At 64.0% G+C, this 14,237-nt stretch overlaps 1 protein-coding gene across 2 annotated transcripts in view; it reads right to left on the bottom strand.

Annotated features, from left to right (window-relative positions):
• SDK2 (sidekick cell adhesion molecule 2) overlaps window positions 1-14,237 on the bottom strand; it is a 56,575-nt gene that overhangs the window by 30,623 nt on the left and 11,715 nt on the right. The window lies entirely within an intron of this gene.

Below are 14,237 nucleotides of genomic sequence, written 5' to 3'. Positions count from 1 at the left end.
GGCAGCAGGACCGCTTCATCCCGCGCTCAACCATAGCCCAGCGGCACGTGGGCAGGGGGATGCTGGCGGCCACCTCCCCAGCCCCCTGTCCCAGCCAGGGCCCCCGGACCCTTCCCCTGGCCATTGTCCGTCCCCCCCCCCCCCAGCCCCGAGCCATTTCACAAGCCTATCGACAAGAGCTTAGCCCATCTAGGGTTTATCTAAGCTGCTTGCTTTGCTTTTTTCCCGGCTGCCTTTGTAGCGTTTCAGAAGCACCGAGCTTTTAACTCGGGGGGTGAAGGGGGCGGAGGGGCTGGGAGCGGAGCGAGACATAAACACTTACTCCTCTCCTGTTTTATTTGCTAAGTAAAACTATAAATCGAAACACACAGCTCCATTTTCTGCTTAACAAATGGAAGCCCTTTTACTTCAAAGACACATTCATATTCCCCAGCAGCTTTCAAGTGCGCTTTCAATCACGGCTTTGGGTCTTTTCTTTGGGGTAGGGCTCCGCTTTCTTGCGCGCGCGAGAAGAATTCCTGCCACGGCTCCGCGCGCCGTGAGCCGGCACGAAAGCGCTGCCTGTGCCCGTGGGCTCAGCCTGCTCTGCCGCCCACCGCCCCGCGGGGTGTCACGAGTTTGCAGGGGCTCAGAAGCACCCAGACGCTGCCAGACCCACACTGGGGGGTCCCTCTCCTCTCCCCGCCAGCAGTGCCCGGCTCCCGCGCATCCCGAGGTGCCGGCTCGCTGCCCCCACGTGGAAATGCCCATCTGATTTACACCCGGCTGCCCCGTCCTGCTTGTCCCCAGGGTGGGCACGGTGGTGCCAAATGCCAGGCGAGTCATTAGGCAGGGAAGGAGCAGCTGGCGGCTCCTTAATTTAATCCTCCTCTCTGACCTTCAGCAGCGCTGGCTGGCGCGGGCAGCCCTTATCCCGGTGCCCTGGCCCCAGGACCAGGCTGGATCCGGACATCGGGGCACCCCTAAAAGCAGGTGTGGGGCAGCGGCGCCTGACCCCGCAGCAGCCCAGCTTCCCAGCAAGCCCCAGATGCCACGGGGCAGAGGGGTGCCCTGGCTGGGGGGTTTGGCACTGAGGGCAGCTAGCTGCGAGCCCGGCCCGTGGCTGCATGGTTCCCCGATCCGGAGAGCTCGTGGCAGCCCTGCGTCGGCTGAGCTGTGGCTTTTGGGATGCTGGAGGAGTGAGGGACACCCAGCACCACTGGGGACAACCAAGCTGGGCTCGCGGGGACATCCAGGGGCAGGATCACGGCATGTGGCACCTTTGCACGCGTGTGCGTGGGGGTGCGCACACGTGTCCCCACCACGGTGTGGCTGGAGATTGACCTGCGACGCCAGGCTTCGCCCACGTCAGGATGGAGACCTGTGGGATTACGGCAGCCCCCGGCTGGGGCCGTGGCACAGCCAGGCACCGGCTCTGGGGTGAAACACCTCCTCCATGAAACCAGTAAATGAGCCATGGACCAGACCGGGCTGGGCTAGATGCAGCCAAAGCATCGCTGTAGCAAGGACCCGTGGCAGAACAGCCGGGTCCCCAGGCACTGGTGATGGTCACACATGCACGGGCCGCACCGGAGAGCTGGACCGCGGGGCTGTGCTGCCGGGACCTGGCCCAGAGCATCGGGGCTGAGACCTGGCATATTCAGTGCATGCCCCGGCTGAGCCCAGCACCCAGCGCCGGCAGAGGGAGGTGTCTGGGGGGCGTTTGGGGGGCGTTTGGGAGGCAGGGTGCTCCTGGCGCACCTTCCCCTTGGGCCCGCACGCCGTTTGCATACATCCTAATTTGATTTTAAGCAGCTAAGGCTCATCTCGCTTTGAAGCGCCCGAGCCATCTGTTCTGCATTAAGGGGTGAAAAACGGCGCAGAGGAGGAGAGGCGGCTCCTAATTCCACTATTGATCGTGCGATCGTTATCCGCCCACGAAGGTCACGGCAGCCGCCTCGGACCAAGCAGCTCCCCAGTGCCCCCCCCAGCGCCTCCGCTCCCCTGGGGAAGCCAAAGCTGGGGGGACTTCACCTCTCCCACCGTCCTGGCAGCAGGACAGGCCACGGCACCACCAAACCGGGGTGCACAGGGGTGTCCCCCACCTCCCGGCCCTCCCCGCAGAGCCAGCACGGACGGGGGCTGCGATTCCCCCCATCCCAGACCCGGCAGGAGGGTTCCCAGTGCCCGACAGCCACGTCCCCCCAAAAACGAAGGGTCATTACTGCTAATTCCACCTCTCCCCCATCTGTTGTGACTGTTTACACTCCACTTGCTAATTAGAGACTAATTAGTTGGTGCAGAAATTCATCACTTTCCAAACACAGGCGGCAGCGAGAGGCGTCCCCGGCAACATCTGCACATCTGCCGGCGGCGCGGGAGGACGCTGAGCTCCCCGGGTGCCGTGCCATGCCAGCTATGCCAGCCCAGCGCGGTCCCCTCCATGCAGAAAGGTGCCACCAAACCACGCCGTCCCCATCCTGCCCGCGGGGACTGAGCGGTACAGGGGACGCTGCCTCCTGCTGAGCCGCCGGCGGCGATGGATGGGATAAACGGGATGCCAAGTGCTGGCAACAGGGAAAGGGGATGGAGACGGGGATGACACTGGCTCTCTCCCTCCACTGCCGATGACATTTTAATGCCAGGGCCTCGCAAGGCACTAATCCTGCCTAATGGGATCAAAATCTTTGCCCCTGCACTTTATTTACATAAGGGCCGCCGGGAGCTGGGTCTGAGCCCGGTGCATTAGCGCTGGGGCGGGGGGGTACAGATGTAGGGCAGGGGGCCCCGGCCTCACCAAAAGAGCAGTAATGGATCCTAATTCCCGGGCGTAATGGGCAAGTTGGGAGCTAAGCCCCCCCCCTCTCTCCCCAGCTTCAAATCCCTCTTGATGGGAAGGGACGGGGAGTTTTAAGTCTGGAGGAATCCGGGAATGTCTGCCAAGGGCAGGGCTCTGCCGGGCAGCTGCTGGGGGGCGGGGGGGAAGGAGGGTGCGACCCCCCCCATGCTCGGGGAACCCCAGCAAGCGGAGACAAGATGGGAATGGGGGCACAGGGTCCCCCCCATGGCCGTGCCCCACTGCTGCCCACCCCGGCAAAGGACCAGCAGCTTGTGGGACACCCGGGTCCTTCTCCCATCTTTGCTGTGGATGCTTCGCGCGAGCACCGGCATGGTGACAGCAGCGGGGGACCACGGCCCCCCACCACACCTGGGTTCAGCGCTCGTTCAGCACAGGGTCACCACCCCACTGCCCCTCAGGGACAGCGGGTGACATCCAGCCTCTCCCCTCCCCAGCTCGCTAACCAGAAGGCGATCAGCCCAGCGCCCGTTCCTGCTAATTGACATGAATCAGGGTGAGAAGCAGCGGGATGCGCCGGGTGGACTCCCCCGAGCCGGTGGGATGCCCCGAATCCGTCCCACCTGCCCCTGGGGGCTCCAAGCACCCAGTGGAGCCCGACCAACACCGGGTACCAGCACCCATCGCCATGCCCATCGCCTCGGCCACCCCGCACCGACACCCGGCTGGGACGAAATGACACGGTCGCCTCCCTCCCTTCCCCACCAGCCCTTCGGGATGCACCAGGGTGTCCCCCGGTGCACCAGGGCAGCCCTGGGAAGGGATTGCTCCGCTGTCTGCATCCCCCCTGGACCACGGGATGGGGGACAGAGCTGTGTCCTCCGTCCCCCAGGCTTTGCAGGGCTCCCCCGTCCCTCCCAGGGCAGCACTGCCCAGAAAGCAGGATGGCAGCGCGCCGGGGACGCTGGCGGGGACGCTAGCACTGCCACCCAGCCGCCCTGCGCTCCCGCTCCGGCCCCCCGTGCCCCCCCCCCCAGCACAGGGAGATGGAGCTAAATCTCTTCTGCATCAGACTATCGCTGGCACTCCACAGCACGAAGAGATTAAAAAACAATAAAGAGAAAGCGAAACTCTCTGCTATAATTACCAGCCTCTAGCCGCCAGCGGAGGCAGGGAGGGAGGGAGGGAAGCAAAAAGGGGGAAAAAGAAACAGAGAAGAAGAAATCCACTAAAATTTTAATAGGAACCACTGCATTTAATTTAACGACACATTTTTTCAATTACCAGAATAATTGTTTTATTCATAAAATGAGTTTCAATAAAGAGGGTAATTTTCCTTTGTTTTTATTATTCATTTGTGTAACATATTCGCGGCGCAGTTCCCCGGCGCCGCAGCAGCCGCTCCGCATCTGGGGATGGGGGGGAGGCAGGAGGGGGGGGTCCTGCATGGCAGGGAAGGGGTTAAACATCACCAGGGCACCCCGTGGCCCCCAGACACAGCACCCATGGGTGACCGCAGCATCCCTGAGCGCCCCGCTGGGGTCACAGCCCTGGTGGGGTGCAACGAGAGATGGCCCCAGGGGACCCGTCCTGGCCGAGGCGCACCGTCCCTGGGGACAAACCGCGTCCCCTCCTCAGCCATCCTGGCTGGGTGGCCCCGTGCCCAGGGACAAGGCGAAGCCGCGGGGCCATGCCGCTGCCCGAGGAGCCGTCCCTTGGCTAAGTTACATTTTCTGCTTGTCAGACGCCGGCGTGCGGTTGGGAGGCATCAATTTTTCAGCGGCTGTTGGTAAAGTCATCAGGCTGATTAAATGGCACGCGTCCCCGCGGGCACCGAGGGCATGGCCCCCACCGCGGGGACGAGAGATACGGCAATGCCCCATCACGGCTCCCGGTATTCCCAGTGTCCCCACCACGGTCCCCTCGGGGGCGGTGAGAGGGGCCACACGGGGCGGCCGGCAGGTGCTGGGGATTAGCAGCCTCTCCGCCGCCGCCGGAGCCATTAGTATTCCTGAGACAAGGCTTCATCCCCTTAATAGAAAGCAAACACAGAATTGAAATGACGAACGCTCCCGGCACCTGGGGAGCTGCGGAGCATGACGTGACACTGAGCAGGGACCCAGGTGGCCGGGGGGACCCAGGCATCCGGGGCGGGAGGGAACCAAGGCGTGCGGTGGGCGCCAAGGACAAAGCCAAGCACGGCATTGCGATGGCACGGGCATCCTCAAGAGTCCCACTCGCCCCCTCCCGGCACCTGAGCAGGCACAAAACAACTTGTGCCGCTGCGCCCCAAGCACAGACCCCCCCAAACTCGCTGCACGTGTGATCCCCGCTTGCCATCACCCATCTGCTCCGCCGGCAGACGGCAGCCCCTGGCCCTGCCAGCCTCATCTGGCACCACAGGGCCAGCGCTGGAGCCGTGCCCCAGTGCCGACACCGCGCTCTGGCAGAACGTGTCCCCTTCAAATCATCATCTCTCCCGCAGTGACTTGATGCCACCTTCAAATTTCTGGAAGGGGTGGCAGGGAAAGCACCAAACCCAGCCGCACGGCAATGGAGAAGCACCAGCAAGAGGGAGGATGGCGGTAACCACGCCACCCATGGGGACATCAGAGCCCTGAGTGTGGCTGCGCTGTGACAGCCCACCAGCACGGGGCTCCTGGCAGAGCCCAGCTTTCATCTCACCACCCGGCAAATGCAGGTTTGTCAGCAAAACCCGCCGGTGAAGGGTTTTGGTGCCCCGCGGCAGCCTGTCGAGGCTCTGTGCCAACGCGCCTTCGCTCCTCTCGAATCGGCCAGGCTCACGCCAATGCCCCGGGTGAAGCGTGGCGGCGGCGGGGCCCCGCGGGAGGAGACGCGTGTGGTGGCAGGGAGGCATGGCATGGCACGGCACCCGGCTCAGCTCGCTCAAACTGGGAATGAAAGGCAGCAATACCACACTGGAGGGGATGAGGGAAGACCCATCACATGGCACCAGCCCCGCTCTGCTGAGACCCCCAGCCCCACGCTGAAGGGGGGGGATCCCTCTGCACCCCCCGAAGCAGCACAGCTACAAGTCACAGAGCAGGGACACGGCTGGGGGCTGAGGGACCCCCCGCTTGCACCAGGACCAGTTGGCACCAGGGTGTCCCCATCTCTCCTGGTGCCATGGGGAAGGGGGCAGCCAGGGGGTCTCCAGCCCCCGCCGCACGCTGCAGCCTCCCTGGGTCTGCTCGGGGCCAGCAGTGGGGCAGGACGGCTCCATCCTCCCCAGAGCCAACATCCACCCCAGCACCCACCCTCCATCCTGATCCCAGTGGAAAGAGCTGGCCCGGGAGCACAGCGTCAGCCACGGGGGATGCCCCAGACGTCGCTTGCTCCCCCCAGGCTGGGCTGGTGGCCATGGGGTGCCACGGGGCAGCCCCAGTCCCCGCTGGCACACGGAGTGGCGCCAAAGGCACCCAGCACAATCCTGCCCACCCCAGCCCTACGGACCAGCCAGGCCACTCCGCACACCCCTAACCGCGGTGTGTCTTTTAATGTGGGTTTTTTTTTTTTTTTCCTTTTCATTAAGAAAAACACTTATAATTGCAGATGTGTCCATTAATCCTCACAACTTACTTTCTTCCCTTCCTTCCCCGCTTTTCCCCTCCCTCCCCTTCCCCCCCCACTGAGACCAAGAGCTTTAAAACTCTCCTTCTGGCTATTAATTAAAAGCAACCTCTCCACTATCGTGAGTGTACTTGCCATAAATTAATAGCGGCCTTCTTAATCAAATCTTATCTCCTCTCCGAGCGCCCGGCGCACGGTGCTGGGGTTGGTATCCCAATCCGCCCGGCCGTGAAATGCAATTTTCCAATGCTCCGATGGACTCGGCAGCTCGGCTCCGTCTCCTCCTCGCAGCCTGCCCCCCATACCTGCGCCGACCCAGCAGCACCGCCGCGGCCGAGAGGGGCCCGGCACGCTAACGGCGGAGGTGGCTCCCAAAAGACATGCTCCATTTCTCAGCCATTTACCGCGTTTATCCGCGGCCTCCGCGGACGGCACTCGCCTTCCTGCATTATTGAGAGGGCACAGCCTGAGCCAGGGGGGTCGGCACTCGCCCGCGGCATCAGGATGAGAGAGCAACCGGGGAAATCCCAGGGCTGGGGGCATGGGAAGGCGGCACGGCCACGGCACCGCTTCTCCGGGGGGGTTAGTCAAGAGCGATGCTCTTGGACCTGCAAGCTCACGGTGTTTCAGTTGCCGTGACACGCACCGTCCCTCTGGTCTCTGCAGCACAGTCTCCCCCATCCCTGTCCCACCAGGTTTCCCCTCTCCCCATCCACACCGCGCTTTCCCACCGCACCCCGAGTGCTGCTCTTTGCCAAGGGCAAGCGCAACCCCAGGATGACGACGAGGACCCACACGTCTTGGGCAATGCCACCCCAGGGCAGCCCCAGCCCCACGCATGGCACCATCCATCCCGGCCACAGCTCCGACCCGTCCCCAGGAGCCGGGGCTGCCGTAGACCCCGATCCCAGCCCTCCCCTCCAGCCCCGTCCGAGCCACAGCAGGTCCCCAGTCCCGTGAGGTTCCCAGGTGGCAAACGGGAGCTAGGACAGAGCAGGACCCGAAAATGGTGCCCTACAGCTGCTGCTTCTCCACGCTGGGTTGCAAATTCCAGCCCTCTCCTTTGCCGCTTGGAAAACCCTGTGCTGGAAGTGATTTTCCTGCTTCCAGAGGGGGCCCTGCCTCCCCGCTGGTCGGAGACTGCCATGGGGGGCTTCGGCTCCGTCCCTCCCGCAGCACCACAGCCCAAGCCGAGCCCTGGGGAGATGATGGGGTTTGCAGCCGGGAGCTGTGCCAAAAAGGAGCTGTTTCTCATAAAGCAATTGCAGAGCGGAGCTAAGAGGGTTTCTACGCGAGGCGGAACAGCCTGGAGAGCCTCCCTCGCTCGGCCCCAGTCACGCCGAGATCGCAGGAATAAAACCATCTTTGTTGCACGTCAGAGGAGCCGCGGCCCCGCGCGCCGGCAGGTTGGAGCAGGGCTGCGCCGCCTCCCTTCAGAGGACGCGGGAGCGTCTCGCCGCCGCCACCGCATCCCTCCCGCAGCCAGCCCCGGAGCTGTGCTGCCCACGGCCAGGCACCGGTGCAGCCCTCGGGGGAAGCGCCGGAGCAGGATGGTGCAGCCGAGAGGCTCCCAGGCTGCAGGGGCACCCGGTGCCCTCGCACTCTGCAACGACCTTGCTGCCGGAACACATTCGTCTTTGCTCCGGTGCCTTGCGCTGAGCCCGGCAGACAGACTGCTCCCGGCACGGCGAAGGGGCAGGGGCAGCGCGGGGGCTGCCAGCCAAGGGCACGCTGCCCCTTGGGCTTGGGGACACGGCTCCTGCCCACCCGGAGAGACGCGGGTGGAGCCGGGCACCTTTCCATCTCCAGCCCCCCCTCCCCGTGTTCGTGCAATCGCTTTAGCAATTCCCTCGCGGAGGAAAACGGTCTTTTTGGTGGGGGGGGGGGAGCCCTTGGGAGATGGGGCCAACCCTGTCATTGTGTGTGCACGGCACCCACATGGCAGGAGGGGTCTGGCAAAGCGGGGGGACCCGGACCCGGTGCTGCCGCCCCAGCAAGGAGCCCGGCTGGACCCGGCAGAGCTCACGGCTCCGGCGTCGCTGCCCCGCTCCCCTGCGCTTCCCTCGGAGGAGATTTGGGGTTTCTTACATGCCGTAAGCCGATTGCAGAGGTGTGTTAACTGGATTAGGTGGGAGGCTGAGAGAGACGCAGACCTGGAGGAGCTGCTCAGCGGAGCACGGCTCCCGCCCGTGTGACACTGCCGGGATTTGCAGAGCCGGCTTTTAAACTGATTTTCTTCCCTTAAGCCTTTGGAAAGGTGAGGCTGCGGGAGGGAGGTGGGCTCTGCCGCCTCCGCTCCCCGTGCAAAAATCCCGCAGGGCCCCGGTGTGGGCTGGCAGCAGGTCACGTCCCCGCGTCGGTCCCCGCAGCCACCCCTGCCCTCGGCACCGGCACTGAGATGGGCAGGGTGACACTGCAGCTCTCGGTGACAGCCCTGCGGCTAATGCCAGCTGACCACTGCAGGGCACGGCTAGGGGGGCCACAGCCTCAGCACCCCCCTCCCCGCCTGCACCCAGCCCAGGGGAGCCCAAATCCCCCTGCCCAGACCCAGCCTGGGACAAAGGGGACGCGGATGGGGACACTGATGGGGACCACAGCAATGCCTGCTCCAGGGATGCTCGGAGCAGCCCAGTGTGCAACGTCCCCCGCCTCCTCGCGCGGGTCCCGGCACCTGTGTCACCCGCGAAACACACAGCAGTTTTGCCGGTGTCACACTTTATCCATCTCCGCCGGAGCTCTGCCGCAGCACTTCCCGGCCTCGGGGTGGGAGGAGAAGCAGCGGGTGCGATTTCCACGGCCAGCAGCGCTCGGCAAAGCCCAGGCAGAGACGGGGAGCCGGCCAAGGTGGCCCTGGCACAGTACATGGCCAGATCTGCCATAGCACAGCCAGCACAGGGCAGGATCCAGCCCCTCGCACCCAGCGGGACTGGCACTGCCCACCGGGGCCATGGCATCCCCCAGGACGGACAGATGGACGGACGGACACTCTCCTCCCGTGCTGCCTCTCGCCAGGCCGGCGGGACAGCCCGACCGCGCTGCCATCTCCCCTTCCTCCTCCCGCATCTGTCTCCAGGCCCATACTTATTTATTTATTTGTTAATTAACTGCTGTTTCCATAACAAACGCTCCAGCTTCTCCCAGCCTCCAACAGCCCTGGGGCTGGATTGTTAACTAGGATTTTAATTTGTTAATTAAAAGCAGAATGGCTCCATAACAAGCTCCTCTTCCGCGGAAGGGCTCTCGGAGGGCTCAGCGGGCCACGGGCTGAGCCGGCAGCATCGCCATGCCCAGCCAAACCCCCCCCAGGGATGGGGAACGCAGGGAGAGATGGGGAACATGGGGAGGGATCAGTTCAGCTCCCCCGGGACAAGGGGTGCCTGCAAAAGGGACACGGAGCCCGGCAGCACCACGGTGCCTGCTCAGGACCTCCCTTTCTCCCAACAGTGATGCTGGAGATGATGCCACCTTCCTTTGTGGTCTCATCCCGGCAATCCCAAACACGGTGCAACCCCCAGCACACATCCCCGGCCATCGGAGGGTCCCAGACCTGGAGAATGACCACCCTCTTCCCACTGCGGCACAGCCAGGGCTGTGCCAGCATCATCCCCTCTCAGCTTCCAGGCGTCTACCCAAGGACCACAGCCCATGATGCCCAGCCCAAGCGCAGCCCCGGTGCCAACGTGGGCCAGGTAAGGCTTGAGATGGTCCCGGAGCCAAGGGAGAGGCGTCAGCCCTGGCCGGGGAACAGCGTCTCGTTGAGCCGTGGCCGGGAACAGAGCGGGGCTGTGTGCCTGCCCGTCCCTGCCTGCCCTCGCACACCCAGCCCCGCTGCCCGCGCCGCCTGGAAAAAACAACATTTCCCCTCGCGGCAAACCCCGAACAGACGCGCACACACACGGCACCGTTGTGTGTTCCCAGCCCGCGAGCCTGGGGGGGGGCTGACAAGCAGGGCTTTGTGCTCTGAAGCACCGCGCGGTCCCTACAGACCCCCACGCCTGGCCCCAGAGACACAGACCCCAGCACGGGGCACCAAACCCCAAACACATGGATCCACGGGGACCTGCAGCAAAGGGGCTGTGCATGGATCCTCCGGGGGGCACAGGAGCACCCCCCAGGCCATGAGCACATCCCCAGGAGCGCCCGGCCATGGGCAGCACAGCCGGCCACCGCCATGGGCTGCAGCGAGCCTGTCCCCCTGCTGAGCGTGTCCCCACGCAGGGCACAGCCCCGTCCCCAGCTGGAGATGTTTAACCAGCTCCAGGCTGCAGCCAAAACTTCTTCCCCAGCAAACTCCTTCCGATACCACAAATCCTCCCGACCCCGCGATTACGCAGCTCCGCCGTATCTGGGTCACTGCTGTGAGTCACGGACACCCGGAGAGTGACTCAATGCAATTAGAGGGGCCGGATCTGGCAGCTGATTTCCCCAGGAGAGGCCCCAAAACCGTGAGGAGGGGAAGGACGGACGGACATCACCTCCAGACCCCGCACAGCCGCCCTCCAGGCAGGAGAGGGGGTGAACACGCATCCCCCTCCCCAAAGGCTTGGAGGGATGGAGGGACCCTTCCCAAAGGCTTCGCAGCCAGGACCGGAGCTTCCCCCGTGAGGGTTTGGCAGGAACAGGCTCCACGTCCAGCTGCCAAGCAAGGCGGGGGTCCCCACAGCCCCAGACCCCATCCCCAGGGTGGTCCCAGCACTGGGTGGGATGGATGGCACACGAGCCCAGTGCAGCCCAGCACAGCTCTGGGCTGGATTTGTCCCCATGGGGCATGTCCAGTGTGTCCTCCAGGTATTCCTGGAGGGCAACCACAGCCCTGGCTGCGGCGGCTCCCAGGGTGGGAAAGCAAAGCTACCACTAGAGTCCCGACAGCACCTGGGATGTCACTTCTGCAAGGGGCATCGTCCCCCCCTCGCCATCCCCAAGCTCCTGCCGCCCCCCCGCATCCCCCACCCACTCAGGATGCTCCGAACACCCCTCACCCTGCAACCGCCCTCGCAGGCAGACAGACAGATGGACGGACAGCCGCTTTCCAGGCTCGCCGCGAGAATCTCAACAGGGCGGCATTTCCCAACCGAAAAAAAAAAAAAAAATTAAAAAAATAATACAGCGGGGAAAGAAAAACAGAAGGCAGAAACCACAAGAAAAACCCCACTCAGCCTTTCCCATGGCGCTGACGCAATTAAAGTCGCCAGCCCCGCGGGATGGAAAACCCTTCGCCAGCTCCCCACCCCGCCGTGCCGAGCAGGACGAAGGCGCTGGTGGCCGCGGTCCCCCTCCCCGCAGCACGGCCCCGAGCCAGCAGGCGCTTGCCCATTTACTGGGGTGTCGCCCAGGCATCCTTTTTTTTTTTTTTTTCCAAAGTATTAATTAGTCATTGCATTGCTCACTTGAAACATAAATAGCTGCAGCATGACAGCGAACACGAGTTTTCCTTGGAAAAAAAAACCTTTTCCAAAGCTTTTCCTTCCCAGACGCCCCTGTTCGCAGATGGGGGACGGGAATAACTCGCAGCCTGGTAATCCCCCCCCCCCCCTCCCCAGCCATCCACCACAGCCCTGCATTTCCAGGGCAGGGAAGCGAACTCTGGTCATTGCGCTTATTTACACACTTGTGGCTCTGACGGCCCAGAGGGGCTTTTCCAGCCAACGCGGGGCCAGCGATTCCAGCAGCGAAGCCAGCGCCGTTGCCCAGCCTGACGTGAAGCTTATGGGGAGAAGCCAAGCGAGCGAGACTCCGTCACCGCCCCAGGTGAAGGGCTCCGGCAGCTCATCGCCCCCACTCACTGCGTGCGCCTTGTTTCCACCCTCCACTGCACAGCTCGGCTCCCCCCGCCGCCCTCCCAGCCCTTCTTTCCACCATGCAAGCGAGGAAAATGGAAAAAACAGGGAGATGAAGGCACCCATCACCTTCCTCCCCTTGCACCTCACGCGTGCAGACAGAGGCCGGGTGCTCAGCACTTGCTGGTGCTCAGCCGGCCGGGAGGGCTCTCCCAACGGCAGAGCTCTGAATTAAACATACCACCCTAATGAGTTGATTTTATTAGTTTGCGAATGCATTGAGAACTCATTATCAAAATAAACATCAATTCACTCCAGCGAGCGCGGCGCCGCACACGCGCCCCGGCAGCGCCGCAGCTGGGGCCGCGCGCGGCTCACACCCCGAGACACGCCGCCGGCCCCCCTCGCAACCCATCGCTGGCACCCACCGCAGGCTGGCCCGGGGGTGGGGGGGTGGGGGGCGTAGGGACGGCAGGCACCCGCCCTGCCAACCCCCTTGGCACCATAAGGTTGGTTTCTCCATTTCAGCCGCGTGGCATCAAGCTGGGCACCCAACATCAAGGCTTGCGGGGGTGGGACAGCCCCAAGCTCCCCCCAACCCAGCACGGGCTGCGCGGGGTCCCCCTCGGGGTGAGAATCCTAGCCACGACCCCTCGGGGCAGGCAGAAGCCCCCACCGTGCCCCAGCATCTCCCAGTTCCCCCCCAGCCCCGGAGCCAGTGCTGGAGCACGCGGGGCTCGGCGGACCCCAGGGCTAGGCAGGGCAGGAGGCAGCACCCCAACCCCGGGGAGCTGGAGCCGACGCGCCCAGGCGTGAAGCGGGGGCACAGCGGGCGCATTGTCCGGCTGGGCAGGACGCGCTCCCTTTGGAAACAGCAGCTAATCCCATTTCATCCCCCTTCATGGCTATCAGCTGTTTTGCAGGCATTCAGGAGGCGGGTCGCTGAAACCGGAGCTATTGTGTCCGCTGCGCCCCAGCCCCCTCCAGCCAGCCAGCATCCCTCCATCCACCCATCCATCCCAGCCGCGCTGGGCCGGGATGTGGCAGCACGTCTGCACCCAGCTCCCACCCGGACCTCCATGGACCGCCGGGAGACAGGGATGCCAGACCCATGCAGGACCCGCTCCCCTCCGCCTTCCCCCATGCTCCCAGCCTGACCCCGTGGGCCTGGCTCAGGCAAGGAGGAGGAAGAGGAAGAGGAGGAGGAGTGGAAGCACTGCGCATCCCCCCATGCCGAGACCCACGGGCTGAGCCCTGGGGACAGCCACCTGCACAGCCCGGCGCTCGATGGCTCCCTGCCGGGGAGACACAGGCTCCCAGTGGGAGGGCGATGGATAAGGAACATAAATGACCCCGTGAAACCCCAGTTAATGCCCAGCCCCTGCCCTAGATTCATCCCGGTTTCCTCACTCAACCGCAGCTCACAGCCAGCGAACTGGGATGTACTGGAGGGGCAGGTCCTGCAGGATGGGGATGGAGGGGGACAGGCTCCTCCAACCATCCTGGCAAATGCTCCCCAGCGCTGCAGATACGGGACAGGGTGGCAAAGAGGTCCCCAGCCCCGCTCTCACTCCAGGAAAATGCCCTCCGGCTTGGGCGATTCACACACCCAGGAGCGGGCACACGCGCCCTGATCAATGAAGGGGCTCTAAAAATAGTGTTTCCCTCCATCAGCTCGTTGTGATCCACGGACACAGCCACGCTGCTGAGCGCCGCAGAGCTCCACCCCACAGCCTGCGTCTCCCATGGGCCGGGGTGACGCACCAGCCACAGGGGACAGCCAGAGTCTCCCCCTATGCCATGCGAGTCCCAGCTCCCCAGGAGGCTCAAGGGACACCCGTCCTTGCAAGCCCGGGGCAGCAGGACCCTGCCAGGTACCCCAGCCCCTGCCGGCTTCACACATGGACCCCAACGTCCTGCCGAAACCCCTCCAGGGACCAGCGCTCCCACCAGTGACTCCCCGTCCCACTCCTTGCCCCGGCAGGACCCAGGCATGGCTGCGGCACGGAGCCAGGAGGACTCAAGGTTACAGCTGAGGACTCGCACGTTGTTGTCTCACCCAGCAGTGCAAAAAGCAATTAGCTATCACAGCT

The sequence above is a fragment of the Larus michahellis genome, chromosome 14, assembly GCF_964199755.1.
Source record: "Larus michahellis chromosome 14, bLarMic1.1, whole genome shotgun sequence".
In the NCBI taxonomy this organism is placed as follows: domain Eukaryota; kingdom Metazoa; phylum Chordata; class Aves; order Charadriiformes; family Laridae; genus Larus; species Larus michahellis.
Note: the sequence above shows the minus strand (reverse complement) of the source record. Positions and strands in the feature narration are given on the sequence as shown.